The sequence below is a fragment of the Monodelphis domestica genome, chromosome 1 (genome assembly GCF_027887165.1).
Source record: "Monodelphis domestica isolate mMonDom1 chromosome 1, mMonDom1.pri, whole genome shotgun sequence".
NCBI lineage: Eukaryota > Metazoa > Chordata > Mammalia > Didelphimorphia > Didelphidae > Monodelphis > Monodelphis domestica.
The window spans coordinates 434,724,780-434,741,555 of NC_077227.1; the positions used below are offsets into that span (position 1 = coordinate 434,724,780).

The 16,776-nt window shown below is 38.1% G+C and overlaps 2 protein-coding genes across 9 annotated transcripts in view; one reads left to right on the plus strand and one right to left on the minus strand.

Annotated features, from left to right (window-relative positions):
* FAAP24 (FA core complex associated protein 24) overlaps nucleotides 1-16,776 on the minus strand; it is a 141,837-nt gene that overhangs the window by 70,538 nt on the left and 54,523 nt on the right. The gene's annotated exons all lie outside the window — the stretch shown is intronic.
* The window catches only part of CEP89 (centrosomal protein 89), a 189,012-nt gene that overhangs the window by 53,859 nt on the left and 118,377 nt on the right, over nucleotides 1-16,776 (plus strand). The window lies entirely within an intron of this gene.

Genomic DNA, 16,776 nt, shown 5'->3' on the forward strand with positions numbered 1-16,776 from the left:
CATTTAGAGTCTCTCCTCAGTCTTATCTCCTCCAACCCTGTAGTCAAGCAGTTGCTTTTCAGCGGTGTTTTTACTCCCACAGTTTATCCTCTGCTTGTGGGTAGTATTTTTTTTAGATCCCTGCAGATTGTTCAGGGATTGCATTGATACTAATGGAGAAGTCCATCACCTTCGATTGTACCACAATGTATCAGTCTCTGTGTACAATGTTTTCCTGGTTCTGCTCCTCTCGCTCTGCATTACTTCCTGGAGGTTGTTCCAGTCTCCATGGAACTTCTCCACTTTATTATTCCTTTTAGCACAATAGTATTCCATCACCAACATATACCACAATTTGTTCAGCCATTCCCCAATTGAGGGGCATCCCCTCATTTTCCAATTTTTGGCCACCACAAAGAGTGCAGCTATGAATATTTTTGTACAAGTCTTTTTGTCCATTATCTCTTTGGGGTACAAGCCCAGCAGTGCTATGACTGGATCAAAGGGCAGACAGTCTTTTATCGCCCTTTGGACATAGTTCCAAATTGCCCTCCAGAATGGTTGGATCAATTCACAACTCCACCAGCAATGAATTAATGTCCCCACTTTGCCACATCCCCTCCAGCATTCATTACTTTGCATAGCTGTCATGTTAGCCAATCTGCTAGGTGTGAGATGATACCTCAGAGTTGTTTTGATTTGCATCTCTCTGATTATAAGAGATGTAGAGCACTTTTTCATGTGCTTATTAATAGTTTTGATTTCTTTGGCTGAGAATTGCCTGTTCATGTCCCTTGCCCATTTGTCAATTGGAGAATGGCTTGATTTTTTGTACAATTGATTTAGTTCTTTATAAATTTTAGTAATTAAACCCTTGTCAGAGGTTTTTATGAAGATTGTTTCCCAATTTGTTGCTACCCTTCTGATTTTGGTTACATTGGTTTTGTTTGTACAAAAACTTTTTAATTTGATGTAATCCAGATTATTTATTTTGCATTTTGTAATTCTTTCTAATTCTTGCTTGGTTTTGAAGTATTTCCCTTCCCAAAGGTCTGACATGTATACTATTCTGTGTTCGCCTAATTTTCTTATAGTTTCCTTCTTTATGTTCAAGTCATTCATCCATTTTGAATTTATCTTGGTGTAGGGTGTGAGGTGTTGATCTAAGCCTAATCTTTCCCACACTGTCCTCCAATTTTCCCAACAGTTTTTATGAAATAGTGGATTTTTGTCCCAAAAGCTGGGATCTTTGGGTTTGTCATATACTGTCTTGCTGAGGTTGCTTGCCCCCAGTCTATTCCACTGATCCTCCTTTCTGTCTCTTAGCCAGTACCAAATTGTTTTGATGACCGCTGCTTTATAATATAGTCTGAGATCTGGGACTGCAAGACCCCCTTCCTTTGTATTTTTTTTCATTAATTCCCTGGATATCCTTGATCTTTTGTTCTTCCAAATGAACTTTGTTATGTTTTTTTCTAAATCAGTAAAAAAAAATTTTTGGAAGTTCCATGGGTATGGCACTAAATAGATAGATGAGTTTGGGTAGGATGGTCATTTTTATTATATTGGCTCGTCCTACCCATGAGCAGTTAATGTTCTTCCAATTGTTCAAGTCTAGTTTTAGTTGTGTGGAAAGTGTTTTGTAGTTGTGTTCATATAGATCCTGTGTTTGTCTCGGGAGATAGATTCCTAAGTATTTTATTTTGTCTTGGGTAATTTTGAATGGGATTTCTCTTTCTAGTTCTTGCTGCTGAGCTGTGTTGGAATTATATAGAAATGCTGATGACTTATGTGGGTTTATTTTGTATCCTGCAACTTTGCTAAAGTTGTTGATTATTTCAATTAGCTTTTTGGTTGAGTCTCTAGGATTCTTTAAGTAGACCATCATGTCATCTGCAAAGAGTGATAATTTGGTCTCCTCCTTGCCTATTTTGATGCCTTCAATTTCTTTTTCTTCTCTAATTGCTACTGCTAGTGTTTCTAATACAATGTCAAATAATAGAGGTGATAATGGGCATCCTTGTTTCACTCCTGATCTTAATGGGAATGGATTTAGTTTATCCCCATTGCAGATGATATTAGCTGATGGTTTTAGATATATACTGTTTATTATTTTTAGGAATGACCCTTCTATTCCTATGCTTTCTAGTGTTTTTAGTAGAAATGGGTGTTGTATTTTATCAAAGGCTTTTTCTGCATCTATTGAGATAATCATGTGATTCTTGTTGGTTTGCTTGTTGATGTGGTCAATTATGTGGATAGTTTTCCTAATGTTGAAACAGCCCTGCATCCCTGGTATGAATCCTACTTGATCATGGTGGATGACCCTTCTAATCACTTGCTGGAGTCTTTTTGCTAGTATCCTATTTAAGATTTTTGCATCTATATTCATTAGGGAGATTGGCCTATAGTTTTCTTTCTCTGTTTTTGGCCTGCCTGGCTTTGGAATTAGTACCATGCTTGTGTCATAAAAGGAGTTTGGTAGGACTCCCTCTTTGCTTATTATGTCAAATAGTTTGTATAATATTGGGGTTAACTGTTCTCTGAATGTTTGATAGAATTCACTGGTGAATCCATCAGGCCCTGGGGATTTTTTCTTAGGCAGTTCTTTGATGGCTTGATGGATTTCAATTTCTGATATCGGATTATTTAAGAAAACTATTTCTTCTTCTGTTAGTCTAGGCAATTTATATTTTTGTAAATATTCATCCATATCACCTAGGTTGGTATATTTATTGCCATATAGTTGGGCAAAGTAGTTTTTAATGATTGCCTTAATTTCCTCTTCATTTGAGGTGAGATCCCCCTTTTCATCCTTGATGCTATTAATTTGCCTTTCTTCTTTCCTTTTTTTAATTAAATTAACCAGTACTTTGTCTATTTTGTCTGTTTTTTCAAAGTACCAGCTTCTAGTCTTGTTTATTAGCTCAATAGTTCTGTCACTTTCTATTTTATTAATTTCTCCCTTAATTTTTAGGATCTCTAGTATGGTTTTCTTCTGGGGGTTTTTAATTTGTTCATTCTCAAGTTTTTTTATTTGCATTTCCAATTCCTTGGTCTCTGTCCTCCCTAATTTGTTAATATATGCACTCAGGGATATGAATTTTCCTCTAAGTACTGCCTTGGCTGCATCCCATAAGGTTTGAAAGGATGTTTCGCCGTTGTCATTTTCTTCAACGAAATTATTAATTGTTTCTATGATTTCTTCTCTAACTATCCTATTTTGGAGTATCATGTTATTTAATTTCCAATTAATTTTTGATTTGGGTCTCCATGTACCCTTGCCGATCAATATTTTAATTGCCTTGTGATCTGAAAAGGCTGCAGTTAATATTTCTGCTTTTCTGCATTTAAGTGCCATGTTTCTATGACCTAGTGTATGATCTATTTTTGTGAATGTGCCATGTGGTGCTGAAAAGAAGGTGTATTCTTTTTTGTCCCTATTTATTTTTCTCCATATGTCTATTAATTCTAATTTTTCTAAGATTTCATTCACCTCTTTTACCTCTTTCTTATTTATTTTTTGATTTGATTTATCTAAATTTGATAGTGGTTGGTTCAAGTCTCCCACTAATATGGTTTTACTGTCTAATTCCTCCTTCAATTCTCCTAGTTTCTCTATTAAAAATTTGGATGCTATACCATTTGGTGCATACATGTTGATTAGTGATATTTCCTCATTGTCTATACTTCCTTTTAGCAGAATATATTTACCTTCCCTGTCCCTTTTGATCAGGTCTATTTGTACTTTGGCTTTGTCAGATATCATGATTGCAACTCCTGCCTTCTTTCTATCGGTTGAGGCCCAAAAGGTCTTACTCCAACCTTTAATTCTAACCTTGTGAGTGTCAACCCGTCTCATATGTGTTTCTTGAAGACAACATATGGTAGGGTTTTGGGTTCTAATCCAATCTGCTATTTGTCTGCGTTTTATGGGTGAGTTCATCCCATTCACGTTCAAAGTTATGATTGTTATTTGTGGATTCGCTGGCACTTTGATGTCTTCCCCTAGTTCTGACCTTTCTTCTTTACCTTTCTCCTTTTGAACCAGTGATTTACTTTAGGTCAGTCCCCCTAGTCCCCTCCCTTGAGATGCTTCCCTTTCTAGCCCCTCCCTTTTTATGCTCCCTTCCCCTCCCCCCTCTCCTTCCCTCCCTTTTTGTACTCCCTCCCCCTTCCCCCTCCTTAATTTTCCTTTCTTTCTTGCCCTAATGGATAAGATAGAATTCAGGATCCCACTGGATCTAGATGTTCTTCCCTCTCAGATTTGATTTCACTGAGAGTAAGGTTTAAGTAATTCCACTTCACGCTCTCTTCCTCTCCTTCTCATATGAGAGTTCTTCCCCTCCCCTTCCCATGTGTATCTTTATATGGGAAAGTTTATTCTATTGATTCCCCCCCTATTTCTTGAAGTTAATCTTAGTATTATCACGGTTCCCCCCTCCCTTTTCCTTTTTTTGCCCCAACTTTCCCCAAATCTTCTTAATTCCCCAATCTTTCCCTATGCATGTTTCTTCTAACTACTCTTATGATGATACAATTTATGAGAGTTACACAAAACATTTTCCCCACATATTAATATATATAATTAGATGTAAATGTAGTCCTTATAGAAGAGAGTTTGACTTAAAGAGAAAGATAAGATTTATCTCCTTTTCCCTTTCTTTCATATTTACCTTTTCATGTTTCTCTTGCTTTCTGTGCTTGGATATCGAACTTTCCACAGAGCTCTGGTCTTTTCTTAGCAAATGCTTGGAAATCTTCTATTTTGTTGAATGCCCATACTTTCCCCTGGAAGTATATAGTCAGTTTTGCTGGGTAGTTGATTCTTGGTTGGAGACCCAGCTCTCTTGCCTTTCTAAATATCGTGTTCCATGCTTTGTGGTCTCTTAGTGTATTAGCCGCTAAGTCGTGTGTGATCCTTATGGGAGCCCCCTTATATCTGAAGCTCTTCTTCTTGGCTTCTTGTAGGATTTTCTCCTTTACTTGGAAGCTCTTGAATTTGGCAATTACATTCCTAGGCGTTGTCTTTTGGGGATTTAGTATAGAAGGTGTTCTATGAATCCTTTCTATTTCTATTTTGCCCCCTTGCTCCAGAACGTGGGGGCAATTTTCTTTTATAATCTCCTCTAGAATAATATCCAATTTGTTGTTTACCTCTGGTTTTTCTGGGAGACCGATGATACGGAGATTTTCTCGTTTTCCTCTGTTCTCCAGGTCCGTGACCTTCTCAGTGAGATATTTTATGTTTTCTTCCAATTCATTAATTATTTGGGTTTGCTTTATTGATTCTTGCTGTTTTATCATCTCACTTTCTTCGAGGTGCTTAATTCTGGTCATTAGGGACTGGATTTGCTTTTCAGCCTTGTCTGCCCTTCTATTGGATGCTTCGAGTTCTTTTTCCAATTGAGCAGTCTTATCTGTCAGACAGCTGATCTCTTTCTCCCATTTTTCTTTCCAAAAGGTTTCCATCTTTTGGATAAGTTCCAGTCTGAGATCTTCCAGAGCTTGTTGATAGTTTCCATTTTGGGAGGCGTGTTCTGAATTTTTTTGGATTTCCTCCTCATTCTCCTCTTTTCCTTGGGTACTTCCACCATAAAAGTTTTCAATAGTCACTTTTTTCCCTTTCTTCCTGGAGGCTTGATTTTGGGCCATGTGAGCCATCCCTTTGGTGGTTTTATTTCCCTTTCCTTTTTGGTCTGGGATCTGGGTTATAAGAGCGGTTTTTCTGTGAATTTAGGTTGCTTCAGACTAGTTCTTCCCAGCCTCCGAGCCCAGGTATTCAGCTCCGCCCAGATAATCAGCGCGCGTTGTTCAGCGCAGCCCGCCCCAAGTCCAGGTCCGCTGGATTCTCCAGTGAAAGCGCCCTGAGACGTTTTTTCCTGGCAGTCCCCAGATCCCAAGGACCCTGGAGTGCCCCCCCAGACAGAGACGCTCCCCACTCACTCGCTGTCCCGGTGAGCGCTCAGGTAGCTCACTCTGGTTTAGTGGGGGAGGTGGGGTGGGGGAAGGGCGGCTCAGTTCACTTTTCTGTGCAAGCTTTTCCTTCTTATTTTAGTGTAGAAATGTTCAAGCCCCACGTACCTTTGCCTCTGTGGGGTACTGGGGAGTCCTTCTGTTCCTCCAAAGGTGATTTTATGCTCCTTTGATGTAATCTATTTCGTTCGGTGCTGGGGAGAGGAAGCGTGCGGCGTCTAGATTGCAGCCATGATTACCCGGAAGTCCTTCGAGTTTTTTTATTTGCATTTCCAATTAATTGATCTCTGCTCTCCCTTGTTTGTTAATATATGCACTCAGGGATATGAATTTACCTTTGATTACCGCTTTGGCTGCATCCCAAAAGGTTTGAAAGGATGTGTCTCCATTGTCATTTTCCTTGATGAAATTATTAATTGTTTCTATGATTTCTTCTCTAACTAAACGATTTTGGAGTATCATATTGTTTAGTTTCCAATTAGTTTTTGATTTGGTTTTCCATGTACCATTACTGATCATTATTTTTATTGCCTTGTGGTCTGAAAAGGCTGCATTTATTATTTCTGCTTTTCTGTATTTGTGTGCCATGTTTCTGTGACCTAATGTATGGTCAATCTTTGTGAATGTGCCATGTGGTGCTGAGAAGAAGGTGTATTCCTTTTTATCCCTATGTATTTTTCTCCATATGCCTATTAATTCTGATTTTTCTAAGATTTCATTCACTTCTTTTACCTTTTTCTTATTTATTTTTTGATTTGATTTATCTAAATTTGATAATGGTTGGTTCAAGTCTCTCACTAATATGGTTTTACTGTCTATTTCTTCCTTCAATTCTCCTAGTTTCTCCATTAGAAATTTGGGTGCTATATTATTTGGTGCATACATGTTGATTAGTGATATTTCCTCATTATCTAAAGTCCCTTTTAACAAAATATAATTACCTCCCCTATCCCTTTTGATCAAGTCTATTTTTGCTTTGGCTTTATCAGATATCATGATTGCCACTCCTGCCTTCTTTCTGTCAGTTGAGGCCCAGAAGGTCTTACTCCATCCTTTAATTCTGACCTTGTGGGTGTCTACCCGCCTCATGTGTGTTTCTTGAAGACAACATATGGTAGGGTTTTGGATTCTAATCCATTCTTCTATTCGTCTACGTTTTATGGGTGAGTTCATGCCATTCACATTCAAAGTTATGACTGTCACTTGTGGACTCCCTGGAATTTTGATATCCTTCCCTAATTCTAACCTTTCTTCTTCAGCTCTACCTTTTAGTCCAGTGATTTACTTTAAATCAGTCTCCCTTGTCCCCTCCCTTGATATGTTCCCCTTTCTAGTCTCTCCCTTTTTGTTCCCTCCCCCCCTCTTCTTCCCTCCTTTTTTCTGTTCCCTCCCACCTCCCCCCCTTGGTTTTCCCTTCTCTCTTCCCTTGTTGGGTAAGATAGAATTCAAGATCCCAATGGATCTGGATGTTCTTCCCTCTCAGAGTTGATTTCCCTGAGAGTAAGGTTTAAATAAAAACTCTCTTCCTCTCCTTCTTATAGGAGTTTTCTTCCCCTCCCCTTCCCGTGTGAATCTTTGTGTGAGAAAGATTATTCTATTTGGTCTTTCTTTTTCCCCTATTTACACATTACATTTTCCCCACATGTTAATATACATAGATTGATATAAATGTAGTCCTTATAGAGAGTTTGAGTAAAAGAAAAAGATAACATTTTTCTCCTTTTCCCTTTCCTTCATATTTACCTTTTCAGGTATTCCATGCTCTTTGTTTTTCGTTATCAAACTTTCCACAGAACTCTGGTCTTTTCTTTGCAAAAACTTGGAAATCTTCTATTTTGTTGAATGCCCATACTTTCCCTTGGAAGTATATAGTCAGTTTTGATGGGTAGCTGATTCTTGGTTGAAGGCCCAGCTCTCTTGCCTTTCTGAAAATCATGTTCCATGCCTTATGGTCATTCAGAGTGGAACTTGCAAGGTCTTGTGTGACCCTGATTGGCATTCCTTTATATCTAAATTGTCTTTTTCTGGCTTCTTGTAAGATTTTTTCTTTTGCTTGAAAGCTTTGGAATTTGGCAATTACATTCCTGGGAGTTGTCTTTTGGGGATTTAGTGTAGAGGATGTTCTGTGAACTCTTTCAGTGCCTATATTGCCCTCTTGTTCTAGGATCTCTGGGCAATTTTCTTTGATTATATCTTGTATTATGATGTCGAGTTTGCTGTTTATTTCTGGCTTTTCTGGTAGTCCAATTATTCTTAAATTGTCTCTTCTCCCTCTATTTTCCAAGTCTATGACCTTGTCAGTGAGATATTTTATGTTCTCTTCTAATTTCTTGGTCTTTTGGCTTTGCTTTATTAATTCTTGCTTGTTGTCTTCGAGTTGCCTAATTCTGAACTTTAAAGTCTGGTTTTCCTTTTCAGTTTAGTCAAACTGGTTTTGTAGATGCGTGAATTTCTTTTGCATTATTTCCCACTTTTCCTCCCAGAAGGCTTCTATCTTTTTGATCATTTCCGATTCAGATTCTTTATGGGTTTGTGGAGAGTTTCCATTTCCTTTGAAAGGTTTCGGAGCATTTGCTTATGCTTCCTCTTTTATCTCCTCTGTATTTTGTATTTTTGCTCCATAAAATGTGACCAAAGTTGCCCCCTTCTTGTTTTTTCTTGGAATTTTGAGGCTTTTGTGCTTCTGTGGAATTTGCCATCTCTCTCTGAGTGGGGAGGACTAGCTTTTCTTATCTCTGTCTGGTGTTCAGAGGTTTTAGCCCTAGGCAAATTGTCAGTTCTATGCAATTGTTGTTCTGTCTTCCCGGGGAAGCCAGGAATTGCTGGTGTTTCTGTGTTACTGCCCTCCTCAGTTCCTTCCTGATGCTTCTCCATTGCCTTATTTCCACGCTCTGAGCCTGGCTTGGCATTCTCCGAGAGGTGTTTTAATGCCTTTGCTTGCCGGCCAGAAGACCCAGCACTGTGGGGGGGAGGGGCCGCAGCTTCCCGGAGCTCCTTGGGCTCCAGATAGGATTAGCTTTCCCTGGGTTGAACTGAGTATGCCCTGAGGCAGGGACCTTCCCTGAGACTCGGATGGAAGGATCCAGCCAGGGGCTTACAGGCTCCCCCTGTCTCTCTCTGTTTCACTGCTGTCTGTGTTGGGTGCCCCCTCATCTGAGTCAGGTTGTTTTCAGGAAGAGGCCTTCAGGATAGCCAGCCCTGAGGCTCTGAGGTTCCCTCTGCTGCCTTGGACTCAGCGCTCTGGGTTGGGGGGGATGGGTCCTGGGACCTTCCTTCTGCCTACCCCTTAGGTCCGAGTGATCTCGGGTTCTGGCTTTTGGGGGGGGGCGTACCTTTTGATCCAGGTCCAGGAGGAGGATTCCCGGGGTCTATGCTGTTGTTCATTTTGAATTTCGGTGCCCTAGGAGCATATAGCTTGAGATCGGTAAGGAAGGGTTTCCAGAGATCTAAACTTTAGTTTTCTCTAAGCCGCCATCTTGACCGGAAGCCTAAGTGGAGTATTTTCTAAGATACATTAAATTTGACCTTTTCAATTTAGTTTAAATAGTTTTATTTAGGACTATAAAATCTTATTTCTTTATTTTTAAAATGATAATTTTCATACACATCATTTCTTCAGTATAATTACTTCTCATTTATATGGTATTTGGGGGAGAATTTGAAAGGGACAGGAGTAGGAACTGAACTTGTGGCTTCATGGGTTTAGAGATCTCAGTATGCTGTTTTGGGAATCATCCAATCCAAATCCCTCATTTTACATATGGGAAATAGAGGCTCAGAGATCCCAAGAAATTTGTGCAAGGTAATAATCTAGAGCAAAATGAAAACTCGGTCGTCATCTTATGCAAACTCTTACTTTTTTATTAAATTTTTTTTGTATTAAATTTTATTTTCTCCCAGTTATATGTAAAAACAATTTCCAACATTTTTCAGAGTATTGAGTCTCAATTTATCTCCCTCCTACCTCTGCAACTACTCACCCCCTCTGAGATGGTAACCAATCTCATAAAGATTTTACATGTGCAGTCTTGTAAAACATTTTTCTATATTAATCCTATTGTAGAAGGAAACTCAAATAGAAAAAAAAATTGAGGAAAGCAAAAAAAAATTTGCCTTGTTTTGGATTCAGACTTAATTCTTTTTCTCAGGAAGCAGATGGAATTTTTTTTTTAATCATGAGTCCTTTGGGATAGTGTTGGATCATTGTTTTGTTATTCACAGTAGTTCATTGTACAGTATTCCTGTCACTGTATGCTATTCTCCTGGTTTGGCTTATTTTGCTCTGCTTCTGTTTGTGTAAGTCTTTAGAGTTTTTTCTGAGCACTTCCTCCTTGTCATTTTTTTTTATTTTTAAACATTATTTTATTTGGTCATTTCCAAACATTATTCATTGGAAACAAAAATAATTTTCTTTTCTACCCCACCCCCTCACCCCCCACCTCTCCCATAGCCAGCGCATGATTCCACTGGGTATCACATGTGTTCTTGAATTGAACCCATTTCCGTGTTGTTGGTATTTGCACTAGAGTGTTCATTTAGAGTCTCTCCTCAGTCATGTCCCCTCCACCCCTGTAGTCAAGCAGTTGCTTTTCCTCGGTGTTTTTACTCTCATAGTTTATCCTCTGCTTGTGGATAATATTTTTTAGATCCCTGCAGATTGTTCAGGGACATTGCGTTGTCCCTAATGGAGAAGTCCATTACCTTCAATTGTACCACAGTGTATCAGTCTCTGTGTATAATGATTTCCTGGTTCTGGCTCCTTTCACTCTGCATCACTTCCTGGAGGTTGTTCCAGACTCCATGGAATTCCTCCACTTTATTATTCCTTTTAGCACAATAGTATTCCATCACCAACATATACCACAATTTGTTCAGCCATTCCCCAATTGAAGGGCATCCCCTCATTTTCCAATTTTTGACCACCACAAAGAGTGCAGCTATGAATATTCTTGTACAAGATTTTTTCCTTATTATCTCTTTGGGGTACAAACCCAGCAGTGCTATGGCTGGATCAAAGGGCAGACAGTCTTTTGGCACCCTTTGGGCATAGTTCCAAATTGCCCTCCAGAATGGTTGGATCAATTCACAACTCCACCAACAATGAATTAGTGTCCCTACTTTGCCACATCCCCTCCAGCATTCATTACTTTCCATAGCTGTTATGTTAGCCAATCTGCTAGGTGTGAGGTGATACCTCAGAGTTGCTTTGATTTGCATCTCTCTGATTATAAGAGATGTAGAGCACCTTTTCATGTGCTTATTAATAGTTTTGATTTCTTTGGCTGAGAACTGCCTGTTCATGTCCCTTGCCCATTTATCAATTGGAGAATGGCTTGATTTTTTGTATAGTTGGTTTAGATCTTTGAAAATTTGAGTAATTAAACCTTTGTCAGAGGTTTTTATGAAGATTGCTTCCCAATTTGTTGCTTTCCTTCTGATTTTAGTTACATTGGTTTTGTTTGTACAAAAACTTTTTAATTTGATGTATTCCAAATTATTTCTTTTGCATTTTGTGACTCTTGCTTGGTTTTAAAATCTTTCCCTTCCCAAAGGTCTGACAATGTATACTATTCTGTGTTCGCCGAATTTTCTTATATTTTCCTTCTTTATGTTCAAGTCATTCACCCCCTCCTTGTCATTTTTTAGAGCATAATAGTAATCCATTGCAAGTATATACTATAACTTTATTAGCTATTCTCTGGTTGATAGTCATTTTCTAATTTTTTGCCCCCATAAATAGAGCTGCTTTAAATATTTTTGTATTTATAAATCCTTCCTTCCTTTTTTTTTAAAATCTCTTTGGGATATACAAATCTAGTAATGGTATTTCTAAGTCAAAGGATATGTGCTGTTTTATAGCCCTTTGGATATAGGTCTTTCCTGAATGATTTAATAAATTCATAACTCCCCCAACAGTGCATTTATGTTTCAACTTTCTCATATCCTCTCCAAGTTTTGTCATTTTCCTTTTCTGTCATAATATTCAATCTGATAGGTGTGGTGGGGTTAATAGCCTGTTCGTGCCCTTTGATCATTTATCAGTTGTATAATTGTAGAATGCTCCTAACTGTTCTAATAATGACAATGTTCTCCAGCTGTTAAAGTTGGAGTTAAAAGAATCATCCCTATAGGAATGTACATAGTTTAACCTTATTGAATGTCTTTGATTTCTCTTTCCTGTTTAACTTTTTGTAATTCTCTTTGGGAGTTTCCATTCAGCTCTAGTCTTTTCATCAGGAATGTTTGAAAGCCCTCTGTGTCACTGAAAACTGATTTTTTTCCCCTAAAACATTGTGCTCAGTTTTGCTGGGTCAATGATTCTTGTTTGAAGTCCTAGCTCTTTTACCTTCTGGAATATCACATTCCAGGCCCTCTTTTGCCCTCTGGAATATCACATTCCAAGCCCTCTTGATTCTTTAATGTAGAACCTGCCACATCTTGTCTTCTCCTGATTATGGCTCCACAATATTTGAATTGTCTCTTTTTGGCTGCTTGCAATACTTTCTCCTTGACCCTGGGAGTTTTGGAATTTGGGATATTCCCGGGAGTTATCCTTTTGGAATCTCTTTCAGAAGATGATTAGTGGATTCTTTCCATTGCTATTTTGCCCTCTGATTCTAGAACATCAGGCCAGTTTTCCTACATGATTTCTTTCTTTCTTTTTTTTTTAAACCTTTACTTCCTGCCTTAGAATCTAGTATTGGCAGAAGAGTGCTAAGGGGTGGGCAATGGGGGTTAAGTGACTTGCCCAAAGTCACACAGCTAAGAAGTATCTGAGGCCAGATTTAAACCCAGTACCTCCCATCTCTGGTCCTGGCTGTCAATCCCTGAGCCACTTAGCTGCTCCCAACCCCCAAGATGATTTCTTTAAAGATATCTAGACTCTTTTTTGATCATGGCTTTCAGGTAGCCCAATAATTCTTAAATTATCTCTCTTAGTTTTATTCTCCAGGTCAGTTTTTTTTTTCCCAGAAGATATTTTATATTTTGTTCTATGTTTTCATTCTGTTGACTTTGATTATTTCTTGATGTCTCATGGAGCCATTAGCTTCTACCTGCCCCATTCTAATTTTTAAGGCATGATTTTTTTAGAGGGAGCTTTTGTTCCTCCTTTTCCATTTGGCTATTTCTACTTTTTAAAGAGTTCTTGTCCTCAGTGAATTTTTGTGCCTTTTTTTTTTCCATTGGGCCAATTGTGTCTTTCAAGAAGTTTTTCTCTTCATTGCATTTTTGTATACCTTTTTTTCATTTGCCAGTTCTGCTTTCTAAGAAGTCCATCTCTTCATTGAATTTTTGTGCCTCTTTTACCAATTGTCCTATTATGGTTTTTAAAGTTTTTGTTTTTAAGATTCCGTTTTTAATTTCTTCAGTATTTTTTGCCTCCTTTACCAAGCTGTTGAATCTTTTTTCAGATTTTCCTGTATCATTCTCATTTCTTTTCCCACTTACCTTTATTCTCCTATTTGATTTTTATATCATTAAATCTTATGGGTCTTAAAAACAACTCCCTCTTTTTTTTTTTTTTTGGAGCTTTTGGATATATCAGTATTGACTTTGTTGTCATTTTCTAAGTTTGTGTTTTGGTCTTCCCTGTTACCAGAATAACTTTCTATATTGTTTTTTTTTGTTGTTGTTGTTTGCTCATTTTCCTGCTCTTTTCCTTTTCTTTTTAAAAAAACTGTTAAAGTTAGACTTTGTAATTGGTGAAGGGACTACTGTTCTAAGCTTTGGGGGGTGGGGGGGGGAAGTTTTGCATCCATTTTCAGAGCTGGCTCTTGGGTTCTATCTGCCTTCAGTTCTTCCAAGGTGGTATATAAGGAAAGATGTGTTTGGTACTCTGCTGGCCTATGTTCTGGGCTGTGAGTAATCACAAGTATTCTTTTACCCTTTGGAACTGTGACCAGGATCTCCTGGTCTCTTGTGGCCATGACTGCTGGCGTGTATATATTAGTCCTCCTCCTAACTCTGTGACCCATGCCCCAGGAGTGCTTCTGAGATCTGCGTGTGGGCAATGTGATATGAGTCTTTGCTCCCAGAATCACCAAAGGCACCCCCTGATCTCTGGCTGAGCAATTGTCTAATCTCTCTTAGTCTGTGATTGAGAGTTCCGGAAGCCTTTACTCCTGCTTCCACTAAGTCCTAGATTTGTTGCTTTGGTGTGACCTGCTCTATGCTGACCTCACTCTACTAGTTATTTTATGCTGTCCTTCTAAGTTGTTTTGGGTTGAAAAATTACTTTACTGTAGCTTTTTGTGGATTATGTTGCTACAGAACTCTTTTTGAGGTATCATATCATAGCTTTTTGCAGGATAATTTGGTAGAAATCAGATGGGTCCCTGACCTTCTCTGCCATCTTGGCTCTACCCCTTAGCTCTCCCTTTACTTTTTTTAGATGAGGAAACTGAGGCCCCTGGAGATTAAGTGATTTGCCCAAGATTACTTAGAAAGTAAACACCAGAGAGGTGAGCAGAAATTTCTGACTTCAGGGTTACCATTCTGGCTCTTCATTCCTTCCCTGTGTCTTTAGTTCACAAAACTCCCACTGCCTGAGATATCTCACTCCCACCTCTTCTCTTCACTATACACCTTCCTCCCATCCTCCACAGCCTAGTTCAAATCCCATTGTGTCTTTTCCAACCACCCAGCTTTTCTCTAAATACGGTACAACAAGCATTTATTAAACACTGTGTGTAGACCATTGTGTTGGATATTGGAGAAGACACAGTTTGTAAAGGTACTTTCTGTTTCATCATGAAATGACCATTGTCATAGAGGAATAAGACACCAACAAAAAGATAATTTTTTTAATTAAAAAAAGCTTTTCAAAATTAACAAGTGCTTAATTTTTTTCCTTCCCACATTCCTTCCTTAATGAAGACAAGAAAAGAAAAACAAAGTTCTTGTAACAAGTATGTATAATCAAGGAAAATAAACTCCCACATTGGTAATGTCTCAAATATATGTATTTTAATTCTGTGCCTTGAGTCCTTCATTTCTTTATCAGGAGGTAGGTAACATTATTTATCATCAATACTCTGATGACATCAGGATCAGTCATTGTGAAGATCACAATTGTAAAGTTATTTTTAGTTATTTGTTTTTTATAATGTTATTATACAAATTGTTCTTATCTCTTTACTTCAGTTTTCCCAGCTTTTTCTGAAACTGTGCCTTTCTCATTTCTTATAGTACATTTAAGATTGTACACATATTTTATGGTAATGTACATAATCTAGTACTTATATTCTATTACATTCATATACCATAATTTTTTTAGTCAGTTGGTTTAATGTCCAGTTATTTTCCACAATCAGAAGTGCTTTCTAGAATTGCTGGACTAGTTTATAGCTCTTTTTTTTTTTTTACTAACAGTGCATTTTGATGTACCTCTTTTCCTATAACCTCTGTAACATTGGCCATTTTTGTATTTTGTCAGCTTTGCCAATCTGATGGGAGTGTGGCAGGAGAACTCCAGTGTTGTTTTAATTTGAACTTTACTAATTAGTGATATTATAGCATTTTTATAAGGGTAATGATATCTTCTATTTGTTCCCATGAGAACTACCTATTCATATCCTTAGATTGTTTATCAGTTGAGGCTGGCCTCAGCTCTTATAAATTTGAATCAGTTCCTTATATATCTTGGAAATAAGACTTTTATCATAGATACTTATAAAGAATGTAATATAATGGAGAAGGTTTGTGGGTGGTAAAAGAAATAAGATCTGGGAGAGACAGCTGATGTTTAAGGTTGGCTTAGAGAGAGGAGAGAGGAAGCTTGAAGATTTTCCCTCTTCAGCCTTCCCTCCTCAGCTATGACTGCGCTCACAGCTTGGCTCCTGTCCCCCTTCACTACTAAAGCCAAAATGTTTCCCTCCCTCTTTAAACTGTTCTACTCACACTTGATTTGAATTTGGGAAAGAATAATCACTTTAATGTAAATTAATTCAATTAAGGTAATACAAAGGAATGGCTGGCAGGGAAAAGAATGGGAAAGGAAAATGGGAAAAAGGGGTCCCTTTCTCTAACTTACCCCTTTTCCCTCCCTCCTCGTGTTTGAGGGGAACTCAGGCTTTGGCAGCCTGAACCCCCAGAGAGATAGTCAGGTTGACAGACCCTGGGTTTGGCCCCTTGGCCACAGTTCAGACTCAGGGCACCAGGAGCTGGGGTAAAGTCTGACAGAGACTCAGGTTTCTCTTCATTAGTCTTTCAATTCAATTGAGAAAAGCAGGAAAAAAGTGGGTAACCCTTTAGGAGAAAGTCTTAACCAGCCCTCTCTATTTAGCTTCTCAAGGCTGAGAGAGCAACTGCTCTTCAGAAGGAACCTTCTGACTTCTCAAGATTCCAGCCTCCTGGGACTCCTCCCCCAAGGAGGAGAAAGATTCAACCTGGCATTTTTTCTTATGTCACAAATTTTTATCATAGATACTTATAAAGAATTTTTCCCATAGTTCACTGTTTTCCCTGCTAATCCTAGCTGCCTTTGTTTTGTTTGCATAAATTTATTTTTAATTTTAAGTGATCATAATCATTCATTTTATCTTAAGTGATTATGTCCTTTTTTCTCTTCATAGATCTGAAAAGTAATTTATTCTTTGCTGTTCTTTTTTTTGCTAATTTTTTCTTCTTTGCTATTTCTAATTTGATCTTCTTATTTGAGATATCTACATCTTTCTATTTCTATTAACATGGCATATGATATGAGATATTTGTCTAACCCAATTTCTGCTAGACTTCTTCTTAGTTTTCCTAGTAACCCTCCCCTCCCCCCGCAAATTGTGAGTCTTTACCCCAGTAGAAGGAATTTTTAGGTTTTATAGG